General features: G+C 34.5%; 1 protein-coding gene across 2 annotated transcripts in view; it reads left to right on the forward strand.

Annotated features, from left to right (window-relative positions):
- Positions 1–7,310: 7,310 nt before the first annotated feature.
- Cul1 (cullin 1) overlaps positions 7,311–15,981 on the forward strand; it is an 88,890-nt gene continuing 80,219 nt past the window's right edge. The window contains exon 1 of one of the 2 annotated variants that reach the window (XM_067275244.1): positions 7,311–7,340. The gene's annotated coding sequence lies outside the window, so the exon portion shown is untranslated. Of the gene's footprint in view, positions 7,592–15,981 lie in introns of both variants that reach the window. The other variant, XM_067275243.1, reaches the window with a different exon arrangement.

Below are 15,981 nucleotides of genomic sequence, written 5' to 3' on the forward strand. Positions count from 1 at the left end.
ATTATGGGTTCGGCCAGGCCCACAATGGGGCGGTCGGCTGTTGAAGGACGGGGCCCGACATATCCGTACTGATCACCACCTGAAAAATTTCGGGCCATCAAATTTGTCCGGATCGGGAAAACTCTGGTTCAAATTCTGACGGATTTGATTCCGGGTTGTCTAAAGCAGTAGGCTGCACCTTAACCGCTCGGCCATCCTACCTTAAACAAATCTTGAGAGCCTTGCCCTACTACGTAATGTAGTAGGGCAAAGCTCTCTGTTCCATCTGTAAGTAGATAGCCCGATGTAGTAAGCATAGAATTGGTTTTAGAAAACCCTACGATTTTGTCACTCCTTAGAAATGAAAAAGACCCCATTGTGAGAAAATAGTGTCTCGGCTGAAAAACCTGGAAAGGGTACAAATCTATAAAGCCTTCGAGTGAGGGACGGTAGTTAACTTTTCATCCCCGGCAATAATAATCGACTTAGCAGCCGAAATCAGTTTGCATCCCAAGCCAAGATTGGAACCAGGGGTCATGTTCGGCATACAAATCAATGAGGCAGCAGACAAGGCGGCGAGAAAAGACAACCCATCCGGCTCCTGGAGGCAGCCCTTCATGTAACGCGATCTAATCCGGGCCATGCGGGATACTCTTATCGATATCTACGTCGACTCCTAGTCTACTAGTCTTAGACAAAAAGGTCGGGATCACCTCCGGCCTTTTGTTCCCTGGCCATATTCATACACCTCATCTCGTTATGCCGAAACCCTCTTGGCCGGCCTTCCTACCGATACAGCCCCGTTAAACGGGTTTCTTTATTCCAGAGGTCTATGCGTCTCACCCTGGGCGCTCCGGAAACATCCCGCCATTTCTGGATTACTTGTCCGAAGTATAAGGAGGCCCGTCAAGACCTCGGCCGCACTTTATCTATAGATTTCGCAATCGTCCAGGACACTCACACGTATTTACTGGGCACACGCCGACCTCCCTCCTCGTCAGCACGTGGAGGCTTTAGAACGTTTTATATATCCTTCGAACCGCTTCGCATAATCGTAAAGCGGTGTACATCGGAGAAAATGCCAACAGGCTAAAATCTCCATATAAACTGGAATAAAAAAGGAGAAGCTTAGTGATGACATTCTGAATGACATTGGGTGAGTTCTTTAATAGCAGTCGTTCCGCGTCACCGCTGCTACGGGAGTGTGCTGCTGTTTGTAGGTATTTAGGAACGACGGTAAAAGAAAGAAAGATGGCGGCGCCCGCACTATCGATAGTATGTTGATGGAAGAATCTATAATTCTAAAATATGAGCTTTTAAAAGCAAAAGAAGGGTCCCAATTGTAAAATTTAACCATAAAATGTATTATTTGTTGAAAGAGCATTCAAAATAGCCACGAAAAAAAATTAGAATGCCGGCTACCATTCGAAACAATTCGAAAAGACCACCGAACACCGGTAGTCGGTCGTGGGTTCGCGCATAATCAACGGACTGGCCAATTGGAGTTTTCTGGGTTTTCTTTGCGTTAGTAACACTTCAATTGGGACCAACTTTACATAAACGTCTTTTCGTGATGCATCTTTCTTGGTAGATCACTCACGTGTCACGTTGCAGTAACTAAATAAACCATACCAATTCTAACCAGCAGTGGCGTGCCGTCTTTGGACGCGATGGAAGCCTTGTATTTTCTAAAATATAAATACGTTTGTTTGGTTATGGCAACGCAAACTTGGGCCTTGCAACACTTGATCTGCCTAGAGGGATGCCTTCAGGGAAGTCTTTTTAAGGGTAACTGCCCCTATTTAGGCGATGCAGACGTGGAAAACACCTGGAAAACTCCACGTGGACAGCCGGTCAGCGCAAACCCATGACCGAATTTCCAGTGTTCGGGGAACGAAGACAGCTTGGCTATTGGTGGGCCTAAATACGTATTGTGCGATTATTTTCATATTTGAACGTACTTTGAATTAATTAAAATTTATATTTTATTATAACTCCATTATGTATCTTATTACAAATTTCTATTTGTGAAAAACAATGATAAAATTGCTATTGCATATTCGAATACAAATTCGTATAAGCATATTCCCAATGGAAGCGCCGTATTGTCGAATACGGGACGGCCAGCCAAAATATTTGAATGGTGTAAAGCAGACAGACTATAGGCATCTGCGCATGCGCTTTACGGACCATCAATCTCACGCGGTTTATCTGTGGAAGCTACACACCAATATATCGCATAACGCTTCCAATGATTCTATCCAGGATCGTGCCCACCAGCAGGGCCGGATTAACCAGCTTTGGGGCCCTAGACATTTTCTTCTTACCGGCCCCCTCTCTCTCCCACAAGAAATAGAGCGCACAAAAAATATAAAACAATAAATAAAACAAAACTAAATAATTTAAAAAACTAAAACAAATCTTAAATTTTTATTAATATAAAATATTTAATATACAACAATAAATTTTGGTTTTCCTAAAAAATTTGAACAGTTTGTTTATAAATTTAAAAAAAAAATTGAAATTTATTTTATTAAATGCCTAACAAAAGTTGTTATACAATAACAATATTACCTTAAAATATCAACTGTTTAATTTACCTTTTTGGTTAATATTTAAATATGTTTTACCCATGAAAGGTAAATCGATTAATGAAAAAGATAATTTAAATAAAAGCCAAGATAGTTTTTTAAAAGTAAGTATATAAATATGAATAAACTTTATCTAAAAATTCAGAAAGGTATACTATCTTATTTACAAATCTTTTCAGAATAGACAGTTTGGCGGGCCCTTCAAAAGACCAGGTTCTAGACATTTGTCTCATTTGTCTATGCGATGATCTAGCCCTGCCCACCAGTGGCCAAACGGTCTTCGTACCCTGAACACCGCTTACTCGTGGGTTCGAGCTTCGCTCGGAAGGGCTGGCCACGTGAAGTTTTCCCGGTTTTCTCCACGTCTGTAACGCCTAAATAGGGGACAGTTTCCCTTAAAAGTCCTCCCGAAAGGCATCCCCCAGGCAGATCGCTCAAGTGTTGCGTTGCCATAACTTAACAAAACAAACAAAATATCTAGGACCGGTTCTGGGTTGTTAGCCGCCTGCCTGCTAAATATTTGGCCGCCCTCGCCTCATTATATGAATCGCGAGTAGATTTATAACTTAACCCAACCGATAGGAATTTACTGGTATGTTTTTGTTATAGTTCTGGAGTTAAAAAAAAATCGATTAAAATATTTATTACGCTTTTATTCTGCTCCCATCGTGTGTTACTTACAGATTTCAATGTTAAACTAGTGATACTACGATTTAGTATGTCCCAGGGCATGCAGAAAAAAACGTGTACAATTCTTGTACAATGTTAAAAAATTAACTGTTACTTTGGCAGCATCATTTACAACTAAATCTAATAAATGAGACGCACAAGGTACAAAAACAGCTGTAGACTTTATATTTCCTTAAATTTACGATATATGTATCGGTTGTCATAAAAATTTCTTTCCACTTCTTTCCCAAGACTACAGATATTCGAGTACAAAGTAACCGGTTTCGACTTATTTCTACTCAAGAAGTAATTAAATAACTAAGAAATTAGGGAATTGGGGACATAAATAAAACCCTGCCAAAAGAGTCAGAATTTTACTTAAAAGAGAAAGACTAATGCCTAAATTACATATAAATACTTTAACAAAAAAATTTGTTCGACATTTTCACGATGACATTTATGAAGACATAAAATGGCTTTGTGGATGTATAAAAATGCAAAAATTGTTTCGTTGGCCTTGTCTACTATTTTCAAATGAAATTAGTGTGTGGAATATGAATGGCTTTGACGATTTAAATAATTTGAATAAAGCTGGAAAAAGACAAATGATTCTTTCGTAAAATCGAAGCAATTTGGAAATAAAAGCAGAATAGAATTTAACATTAGTACATAATATAAAATAAATATTGAAAATTATAACAAGATAGTTACGACTAATAGATATTTACAGAAATACAGCTTCCCTATCATCAAATGTCACGGCACGCCACTGCAAACCAGTGATTATTTATTGTGACATCGTCATAATGCCTGCAACTTTTGGTCGCAATGTTCTCAATTCTTTTAGTGGCGGTTTTGCCCCTGTACATCATTCTTTTCGTGTGTCAGTCATATATCTAACTTCGTTTAGAGAAAAATTTTGAATCAAAGTAAAGTTACTTCCGTTCTAAACCGGAAGTTCCTATATAGTTAATCTGGGCCTCCTGCCCTAAGCCTTCCACGTCTGGTCTCGACTTTCATCTATCTAACTCTTTTCTCGAGATTAATTAATTAAGGAAGGATAGATAGATAGGTAACGATAATGGAAATTTATAGGTCTCTCATTTTTACAAGACTTGTTTTATTTAAACACGTCATACGAAATCTTTTGGAAGTTAAAGTTAGCAATTTCGATCACGTGCGGGGGCCAACAAAATCTATCAAACACGGATCAGTTTTCCAATATTAATAGTAGACGGGTGTTAATTAGTAATACACTCAACCCTGTTTTTGTGCGGTCTTTTTTTGTGCGATTTTTTATTTGTGCGATTTGTTTTGTGTGATTTTTTGTGTGCGGTATACGAATTTCAATCAAATTGGTATACTGCACAAAAATAATTGCACAAAACACATTGCACATATAAAAAATCGCACAAAAAAAGACCGCACAAAAACAGGTTTGAGTGTAGTTGACCATCCTCTTTTCCGGAAGAAGGTCAACGACTACTTATGGACAAATTACTTCGACCCCCTTCCGTAAGTCCCTTCTTTCTATCGGACCAACGGTATGGTGGCATTCCAACAGGAAAATTACGTAATATAAGGTTACCGGGCATCATAAAATATGATTTAAGTGGTTTTTCAGGGTGCCGAATTTAAATATTTGGCCTTTTTTTTTCGAAATTTGATTGGTTGGCAGATTACCGTTTGATATTCGGCTGCGAATGGCACAATTTCTTAGAGCTAACATTAGGAAAAAATATGATATCCTAAAAAGTTTAAAATATATTTTCAATTTGTATCTACTTGACCAATGAAATTGTGCCATATCGTATCATCTGGGTATGGCGATAAACGTAACAATGGTGGGCTGAAATAACCAAACTCTTCATATGGTTTTCGTTTTAATGCTTGCTATATTATAGTATTTGATTTTTATAACTACAAAGCGTATCATACGTAAGGGTTTATCACACCGAGTGACCAATCTAACGCTTTTAAAAATTCTTTATTCCTTCTACTGTACACAATTTAAAGAATTTTTAAAATGTGTTAGAGTGGGCACTCGATGTGATAAATTCTTACATAATATAACCTTTGTAAATATAATCAAATACTATAATAAGGCTATACTAGCGGATAGGTCCGGTGTTGCCCGGGTAATAAATAAAAACAAACGTTAAGGTTATTTATTACCCGGGCAACACCGGACCTATCCGCTAGTATACCCTATATATACGAGGGCTGTTGGGAAAGTTCGCGGCCTCAAATAAAACAACAAACAAAATAATATTAAAACTTTTTTATTTTTCAATGTAGTCTTCTTTGTTAGCAATACACTTATTCTAGCGACGTTCTAGCTTTTTTATGCCACCACAATAGGTCGATTTGTCAAGGTGTGCAAAATACTCGTTCACTTCAGAGATGACTTCGTCATTTGAGTGGAATCTCTTTCCAGCCAAAAAATTTTTTTGGTTTGGAAAAAGGTGGAAGTCACTGGAGGCCAAATCAGGTATGTACGGTGGATGTGGAACTAATTGGAAGCGAAGTTCGTTTCTCTTTTGTTCAGTGATTCTGGCGGAATGTGCAGGTGCATTATCGTGGTGGAACAGAACCTTTTTCTTCTTCAAGTATGGCCTCTTATCTTCGACTTCTTTCTTCAGTTTTTTCAAAAGTTCACAGTAATAGACAGCATTGATGGTCTTTCCTCTTTCTAGGCAGTCAATAAAGATGATGCCTTTAGCATCCCAAAAAACCGAGGTCATCACTTTCCCCGCTGATGGAACTGTGTTTGCCTTCTTTGGTGGTGGCGAACTGTGGTGTTTCCATTGCTTCGACTGTTCTTTTGTTTCAGGAGTGTAGTAGCGGATCTACGTTTCGTCAGTAGTCACAAACCAACACAAAAAAATCCTGTGGGTTTTTCTGGTAGAAGTCCACTCCTTTGACATCAAAGTGCGAACACGTTTTTGCTCGGCGGTCAACAGATGCGGCACCCATCTTGCTGAGACCTTCGTTATATCCACATTTTCGGTTAGGATGTGGTGCACTCGGTCGACAGAGATGCCTGTTTTCTCAGCTATCTCACGCGTTTTCAAACCGCGATCTGCTAACACCAAATCGTGGACTTTGTCGATATTTTCTTCAGTGACAGCAGTTGACGGCCGTCCGCTGAGAGGGTCATTTTCCACACTCTCTCTGCCAGATTTAAAAAGGGCTTATTTAAAGGGCATATAGCAAGGCCGCGAACTTTCCTACAGCTTTCGTATATTATTGAATTTATAGTGTTCGAATGATCCACTATGAATTATGCTGTACTATGAATTATGCACTATGACAGCTTTCGTATATTATTGAATTTATAGTGTTCGAATGATCCACTATTATGAATTATGCTGTACTAAAATTTGTCGCAGAAAAAGTTTTACGCTAAATATAAACTGCTGTCAAGCGCATACAGAATAAAACCGTTGTTAAAGGACACTTCTAAATAACGGACATCTTTAATTAACGAGGATTTTAACATTTTCGACGCGAATAAGACATTTATTTTCATTGCCTAGTATGTAATGATTTCAATGCGGAGAAACGTTAAACAGTTTAAAATAAGGACAAACTCCTCACACTCGGTAGATGTCCATCGTTAAGAGGTTATCTCTTTCTGCCCTGTGGGCACTAAGAAAGCCTCTTTTTTAGAAGGCTCATTATGGGTTTGGCCAGGCCCACAATGGGGCGACCGGGTGGTGAGGGACGAGGCCCGACATATCCGAACGAACCCCCCCCGAAAAATTCCGGGGGATTATTCGACCCGTTCGGATTCGATCCCGGGTCCCCCAGAGCGGTAGGCTGCCACCTTGACCGCTCGACCATCCGGCCGTGGCAAACGGGTAGTGAGGGACGAGACCCGGACCCCCCTTGAACAATTTTTGGGGGTGTTTGATTTTCGAAATTGTTTTCTGTCATCGTAACAGATCGGCCGTCCGACCGTGGCTATTTTCTGGTTGAGATAGGGAAGACGTCAAATTCTACAACATATAGGCTAATATTGGGCGATTTTTCAAATCCCGCCGATTTACGGCTGATTTGTTGTGACGTCGTTGTTAGTGTTTCTTCAAGTGAGCAAAGGTTAGTCGGAAGCTTTCTTTGTCATAGGTTTTTATAAATTACGAGGACCAAGAATCAAAGAGTGGGAAATTGTTTTATAAAGAAGTATCGAGTTACGTTTACTGTTAAAACAGTGATTATAATTATAAAAATCGAGTGCATTGTTTTTAATTCGCCATGTAAAGGTGGATGATCTCCATTTTGGATTCGCCATTTTGTTTGATAAAAGTTCATTGACAGAATTGCCGAATCTCGATTATTATTTTCACCCAGTAAGTCTCCATTATCATTTTTACAAATATTACGGTTATTTTTATCAACTAATGTTACCTTATTGTTTTAAACTTTTCCGAAATGTTTATATTATAATTAACCCTTGAACAATTGTTCTAGTTTACGTCATCCTTTATTAGAACATTTTTAATTAAAAAAAGATTAAATGATTCATAATTTATCACTACGTTCATTTTTGGCGTTAATTACTTTCCTTCCTTGAAAGGTAAATTAAATACCCGAAGTTGTCAAATTACCGTAATTTGTGTAGACCGTATTAAATTCCAAACTTATTATCCTTGCATTCAATACAGTAATTATTACTGAAAGATTATCCTAAACTTTCCATAAAACTTTGTCTAAAAAGCTATCTTTATTAATGAATTATTTTCCTGTTTTATTTTGTGTTGTCTTCACTTTGTTGTGTAAACACGACTGTTTAAAGAATGCATTACTGTAAAATGTTAAATCGATATCTTTGTGAAAACGTTAGTGATGAGACTCATCCTGCTGTTAATTGATACTTTATTATAAATTTGAGTAATTCCTTCAAAAAAGTGATATTTTGTTTTTTATAAATTGAAAACAAAGGGATTTTTAAAAAGTATTATGGCATTTTTGTTTAGTAATGAAAGATAATTGATGATAATCACTATAAATTTTGTCAGAAATATAAAACTAAAATAAATTTTGTCGTTATATGAGTAAAGTTAATTACTTTTATCCATCTGCCAGTTTGTTTGCAACTGTGTAATTATTATTCCTTTGTATTAAAAAAGTTAAAATAGTAAAATTGGTACTGTAAAATTTTTTATAATATATTATAAAATACAGTAGAGCATCGATTATTCGACTTAATTGGGGACTGGGATTGGTCGGATAACCGAAAAGTATGAAAAAATACATTATTAGTATAGTGTATTAGGCCTGGTTTAAATACTAGCTTCCCTTTCATGGTCGAGCCAGTGCTGCCAGCTAAAACATGCAAAAATTTAACAAAAATAATAAAGTAGCCAAGACATAACCAAATATTGGAGTGCCACATCACTAGCGGACTTTTGAATTTGCCGACTAGAACGCGGTCGGATAATTGATGCTCTACTGTATATATATTTAAATTATTGCTAGCATTAATCCAAAGAAGAGAGAGAATTTGTATTTATTTTGTGTTAATCTTTATTATAATTGGGAATGTATAGGTGTGCGATGTGAAAATTGCACGCCTGTATGTTCCTGCCATTCTCTGCCCTTTGTTTGTTCGTCTCGAAAACGGAGTTAGATGGGTGAAAATCTGGGCTGGATAAGGAAGCTTATTTTTAAATTAAAATATGATTAAAAATTGCAGCCTGGTATTGTGACAGTCTCACAATAAGTAATTGTTTTTAATATTAGAAAACCAGTTTATAGATTATTCAAACATTTAGTTAGTTTTACAAGTTTTATTCTGTATGTTTTGTTTTGTCTGTGTGTGTATATATATATAAAATATATACTATATGTATACATATGTATATACACTTGCTTTTACTACATTTTATATTTTCTTATTTTCTTGTAAAGACTTAATACATTTTGAATGTATTAATTAATTTTATATAAACTGTTTATATATTAATGAAATGTTTTATAATAATAACATACAATTTATTTTTTAAAAATAACTATTTTGAGTAAGATTTGAACAGTGAGTTTTTTTTCACAAAAATGCAGTTTTGCATATTATTATCCAAAAATATACGTCAAATATTTGGTCAATGTTTTTAGACCAAGTTGTGCAAGTTATGAACGTGAAGGAATATTTATAACTTTTTATTCTAGGTATATTTTACTTTATTCTGTTTAATCGATATAAACAAAAAGCTGTTGTATAGATTACTCCCTGTGGAATTTTGGGACTGAATATAGATATCTGAACTCGGGACCTAGATGAGTTCAACGATATCCTACTTTTGGACTGAAGACAAAAAATAAGAAAGTTATCATATTTACGATTACTTGCCTTTCACAATGCATTCGATGCCATTTTAATGTTTTCCGCTAGGTGGCATTCAACTGTTTGTGCTCTCGACGGACTCCTCCCGGAGGGAAGCCACTGGCAGGCTGCCCAGTGTTTAACATCACTAATTATTAGTGATGTAACGAATAGTATATTCGGCCTCAACCGAATACCGAATATTCGGCCAGGAGCGTTGCCGAATGGCCGAATATTCGGCCAAACTATTCGGCTTGATTAACGCACGTACGAAAATTGGCGCGCAAACCGCATTATGGCAAAGATCGCGCACCCTGCTCTCTATTGGCCCGCTGTCACTACGATTTTTTCTTCCATTAAGTCTAAATTATTTAAATTAATTAATTAAATTATAATTATTAAACTTAATATGAGATGGAGCCTAACGTCTACCTCTAGTGCCAAATTGGTTTATAATTTATGTAATAGCCGTAAATAGCCCGCTATGATTCAGCAGTTGTTGGTATTTAGATGTAAGTTATAACTTATAAGTTATTTTATTTGCAATCGATAATTTTAACTCTTTAATTAAACACTAAAATTTTGTTTTTACTACGTATTTGTAGACTGAATAGTACCCTAAGGATATACTTTAGTGGTGACATAATATGGTCTAGTTTCTCCCCAGTTGTGGAACAGTTCAAATATATTATTGGAAAGTTTCTATTTGTGAAGTTTTGTGATATTTTGTTGCTATTGTTTTTGTCAATATTTTTAAAATTAACATGATTTCAAATGTTATCTTTTGTATATAATGAAAAATGCTCATTCTTTGCTTTATATATAAAATAAATTATATATTAGTTACTCATCTTCTAGAAATAAATAAATAATTCTTTCATTAAATACGATAAGTTTCAATAAAACGTTTCGTAACTCATTTTAAAATATCGTATAAATATTAAAATATACGCGAATACGAGTATAACATAATTAAGTAAACAACAACATTAATGCCCGATACATTTTAACCTACACGCCATCAATGCCATAAGATATCGGGCTAGATAAAGGCTATAATATTATTTAACTACGAAATAATTTAATACTAGAGTTAGATGCCATTTCTTATTAACATTAATAATTATAGTTTAATGTTCAGCATTAATAAAAGTTACAAAAATGATTAATTTATTGTGTTTTTGTTATTTCTTACTCCTGTTTTTAGGTATTCGGTATTTGGCCGAATAGTAATTAAATATTCGGTATTCGGCCGAATAGTGATTTAAATATTCGGTATTCGGCCGAATAGTGAAAAATAGGCCGAATAGGCCGAATACCTGGTAGTAACCGAATATTCGTTACATCACTACTAATTATTGATTCACAGTAGTTCTTGAACAAAAGAAAAAAACGAAACGTACACTGAACTACAAGCAGTGCCACCTAGTGGAAAATTAACTCTAAAATGGCATAGAATGCATCGTAAAAGACCAGTAAGTATGATAACTTTCTTATTTTTCGTCTCTGGTCCAAATGTAGGGTACCATTGAACTCCGTCTTGGTCCCGAGTTCAGATGTACAGTACATTCAAAGTCCCGAAATTCCACCATGAGTAATTTATACAACATTCAAACAAAATTTTCTTCTATAAATTTATTTATTGAAAACAGTGAATTTTTTTCATTGCTAATGCACATCATATCATTTGCTATAGTCTATTTATTATTGTTACCACTTCAGATGTCATATGTAGTCTTTAAAATTTTGATATAATAGAATAATAGATCAAAATTTCAACTAGTCTACTGTTTTATTTTCATTACAAGTTTAAATGTAATTTTTATATATTATTTATGAATTGGTATCTGTTGGGTAAATTCAACATTTTCATTTAATGGAGTATCTTTAAATATAGTGATAGAACATAATATGGTATATAATATAAAATAATTACTTTGTAAATACAGTGCATTCTCATTGATATTAACTCTGCTTAATCCAAAGTAATTTTGTTCATTTTTCTGCTAAATGTTCCAGCAAAAATAAATAGAAATCATAGTCAACTTGCATTAATACGAATTGCCAGGAGAACATTTATTAGTTTGCTTTATAAAAAAATTAGGGTCAAGGTCAAGGTTGTATAACTTAGGGAGTTAAGGCTTCTAAACTCTAAATCAAACTCTAAATTATATTTTGAATTACTTTACTAAATAAAATTAAAATAAAAGTAAATTTATTTACAAAAAATAAATTAATGCTCTAAATGATTTTTAAATCAGTATGGTTAGTGGCAATGAAATGAGATGGTATTTGCTGTTGAAGTGTGGAGCAGTGTAACAGAGTGGCTAAACAAAACAAATCTAAAAGAAATCTATGATGTTTGTTTCTGTTGAAAATTGTTTGAAAAAGTAGAAAAAATATATATATTTTAATTGTGAATGTCATCTTTATATATTCATCTGCTTTGCTTTCAAACTGCAGTGTTTGGTGTTTATTGCATCCATTGAATCCTCGAAAGAAGGCTTAGATGGCTGACCGTCACTGTCAATTACTCTTTCATTTAAGAAATTGTCACTTTTATTGAGCAACATTCTGATTGGTTTTGACACTATTGTGCAGAGTATGATTACATTAATGGCTGCATGCGTACAGCCAGAAAGTGGCCAAGTTGCCAACTCCGTTTTTTGTGCCAAAAGAGTGAAAAAGTAGCCATACTTGGCATGACTGTGTGCACCCCCTGATAGGCAAACTGGCATGTGTTGGCATGGAACCACAACCATTTAAAGGTTGGGTGTCATCTAAAAACTAAACATTTTTGTGTGCGATTCATCACTGATGACTCTGTGATGTACTGTACATTTATTGTTGCTTTGGAGGGCACCAATTTGGGAGAGGGTGTTCTATAGTGATGAACAGGCAATGTGTGAGAATGTTGCCAGGTCTAATGATAAATGTCCAGATTTGGCTGTTTTGAGCCACATGGGGATTTGGCAATGAATTTTCAATCTGAAAAGTTTTCTATATTATTATAAATTTATTTGGTGTGTGTTTGAATTTTTGCCTAAAAAAAGGGCTTGAGTCAGGCCTAGGCAAATTACAATTCCGTAGGGCATAGACCTGAAGATTCATTTGTAAACTTTTATTTCTTTACATTTGAATTTATATGGTTAGTGAACAATTTATATTCTCTAAACCAGTGATCTTTCAGCTTTCATTTATTACGAACTCTTGTAGAGTATTGATAGAAACAAGGATCAGATTAATTGGAAAATTATTGGTATCAGATTATATTGGGCAGAATTAAGTATCTTATCATCTCTAGTTTATTGTATATTCAAGCTTGTTTTCTGTGGGATAATATCAAATATTATTCACAAATGCTGGATGAATTGTTCCTCAATACATATAACTATTAACCTTAATTTTAAAACCAGCAAACTTTAATTCAATGTTGACAAATGCTTTTGATTTAATAATAGATTTGCTTCACATTTTAATTCTGGAATGTTAAGGTTTGTAGACCTGAAGCAGATTTTTTTTGAACATTTAAAAATTTGAAACACAGCTATGTTCGAAAGTTAAAGCTTTTCAAACAATAAAACTGCCTTGTCTGTTTTTTCTGTTTTTGCATTCTTTACTGATGAGGACCTCTGAAAGATGGCCGAAAATGTTTGAACATTAATGATTATATGCTGGAATTAGCATTTAGGTGTTAGTGTTTTTTTCATTAAAACAATTATTATACCGTAAAGCAGGCCTGGCCAACCCAAATTGTTTTGTGGGCCATTTTGATCACGTGTAACATTACGGTGAGCCACAATTTAGGAAAACATGCTTTTAAAAAAGTAAAACAAATACAAAATGAATAAGATTTTATTGTTATACCAAGAGTTTGTACTCATACTTGTGCATTATAACAATGACACATGCAAATTTTCATTTATTTAATTGTTTTGGTATACACATAAAGGGAAACAAAAGTTTTAATAGATATATAATATCGCTTAGAGGGCCACACAATTTAACATGACGGGCTGCAGGTTGGCCAGGCCTGCCTTAAAGTATAGCAAAATTTATTCATTATACAGACTAACATTTTCAGACGTGTTCTATGTTCTCCTTAGGTCTTTACACTTAAAATTCTGAATACCTTAACAACTGACATTTGAGTTTCAATTTTGCTGATTAGTTTATTCATAAATATAAAAGGAGCTAATATGAAAGGGGAGAAGCAAATAACATAAGAGAAATAAGAAGTTTCCTGAAGAGGGCCGATAAAGTTGTGGCCAAAAATATTCAAATGCTGAATTTGGGTGTTTCTTTTCTAGAAACTTTGCATTTAGGTGTGATTCTCTGTAATAAAAGTTGTTAGACATTTATCATTTAATCCATTTTTTTGCCAAAACTTTTCACTTTTTCAAGTCATTTAATTTTTTTTTTATATAAATTCACATTTATTGCTGAAGTGTGAGACGTTGCAGATATTCAACATCAGCACAAAAGAGATTCATATGCATGTCATAAGTATTTAATATAAGTCCTAAATACAATTTTGATGCAACTATTGCAAATGTACCTTGTTTGGCTGGGACAGTGACAAGACAACATCATCTTCTTGTTCCCCTCAATCTTATCTAAGAAGTAATAAATAATCTTGGAGAGCTAGCTGTTGTATCTGCTGAATCACTATTCTACTTGGATGGCCAATATAGCTATATGTTGAGACACTTATGGTTATCTCATGACAAAATGTAAGATTTACATGCTCATCTAGATGGATGGCTCTCTAGAGCTTCCAGGAATTCATTATTGCTACATCAACATTAAGGTTTTTCATTTCCCGGTCTTTTGCTTGTCTCAGGATTTCAGGGAAAAAGTGAACTGTTTCTCAGGATCCTGGGAAATTCCATGATATAATTAATTATTTTTAAAGTATAAAAAAATATCTTGAAATTGAATGATATAATTATTTTTCATTTTTAAAAGCAATTTAATATGCTCTGCAACCTCCAAAATCATAATAATAATAATGCTGTTTAAAATATATATTAAAATTACCTTTGAATTATGTAGAAATTTTCACAAATAGAAAAAACTTATTAAAGTTTGCTGGAAACTGCATACAACAAAAATGCTTTTGAATCGAGTTGAAAATTTAAAGAAAAAAATAAACTTAGATCAAACTTCTAACTTAGAAGGTAATTTTCGTTTTTTTTAAATAAAACATAATACAAAATATTATTGTAAATTTTTATAATAAGAGTTTGGAAACCAGATATGGTTAATATTCTGATCACTCATTAGTAGTGGCATTTTCAGTAGTGGAACTTTTCATTATTTTAATAATGAAAAGTTCCACTACTGAAAATGCCCTTTCCAATTCAATGGATGTGGGTGGAATTGTCTTTAATGCATTTAAGAGAAGACAAATGTTCTGTGTTTTTTCACCCATAGTGTCGAAGCAGGGCCGTGCTGTGCTATAATGTAGAGAGGTGGCCGCATCAGGCGGCACTGTAAGGGGGCGGCATAAGCAGCATTTAAGAGGCGGCATTATGAAGTCTTGCATCATACTGAGAAAATCTACCTCACGGCCCTGCGTCGAAGATTTCTAGTTTATTTTTGACATGCATTGCAGTACTTCTTTTGCTCTAAAGTATTGTTAATTTGTCTTTCTCGGCTGCTTTAATAGCAGTATCAAGTTTATAGCCCAATAATTCAGCAGTTCGCTTGGCTTTAATAATCAGGTTTATGAAGAAAAACGTCATACTTGCAGGCTTTGTACTTGTTTCTATCCTTGCCCAATTTGCACAACCTGCCATAATATAGTTATTGAAGCTACTGGGCATAATTAAAATTAAGACAGCATCAGTGCAATTATTTAAGATATTACAGGTTCCGACAAGTAAAGAATTTTCAGTCCTGCCACAAATACATACTGATTATTGACAATCTGTGAGATGTCATAACAAAGAAAAATTTAAAAAACTAATAAGCAGGCTTAAAATTAATAAATACAAATGTATTCTAACAGTTTAAGTTAATTATACTTTCTATTTGCAAAATGTTCTCAACCTTAACAAAAAAGAAAAAAGTAAACTTTTAAGAAATTTGTAGGATTTCCTGGGTTAAAAAACAGTTCGGATCCTGAGATCCCGTTTGAGAAACCCTAATCAACATATTTTACAAAGATTGGTCATCACTTTTTTCCTTTTACTTGAATTCTGTATGTTGAAACAAGATTGTTTTCTATGTATATTTCCTAATGTTGAAATTATATTCTTTAGTCAAGTCTGGTTTGGGCATCAATATTCTTTCTTTTCTATCTCTGCTTCTGTTGCCACAAAATCTTGCTTGTTGTTTTGCCTAGCATAAATATTGGAATAGTTGATCAGAAGCCTGTATATCAAGAAAGAAGAAACTAAAAATATCTGACTA

The sequence above is a fragment of the Centruroides vittatus genome, unplaced genomic scaffold, assembly GCF_030686945.1.
Source record: "Centruroides vittatus isolate TY-2023 unplaced genomic scaffold, ASM3068694v2 contig_602, whole genome shotgun sequence".
NCBI lineage: Eukaryota > Metazoa > Arthropoda > Arachnida > Scorpiones > Buthidae > Centruroides > Centruroides vittatus.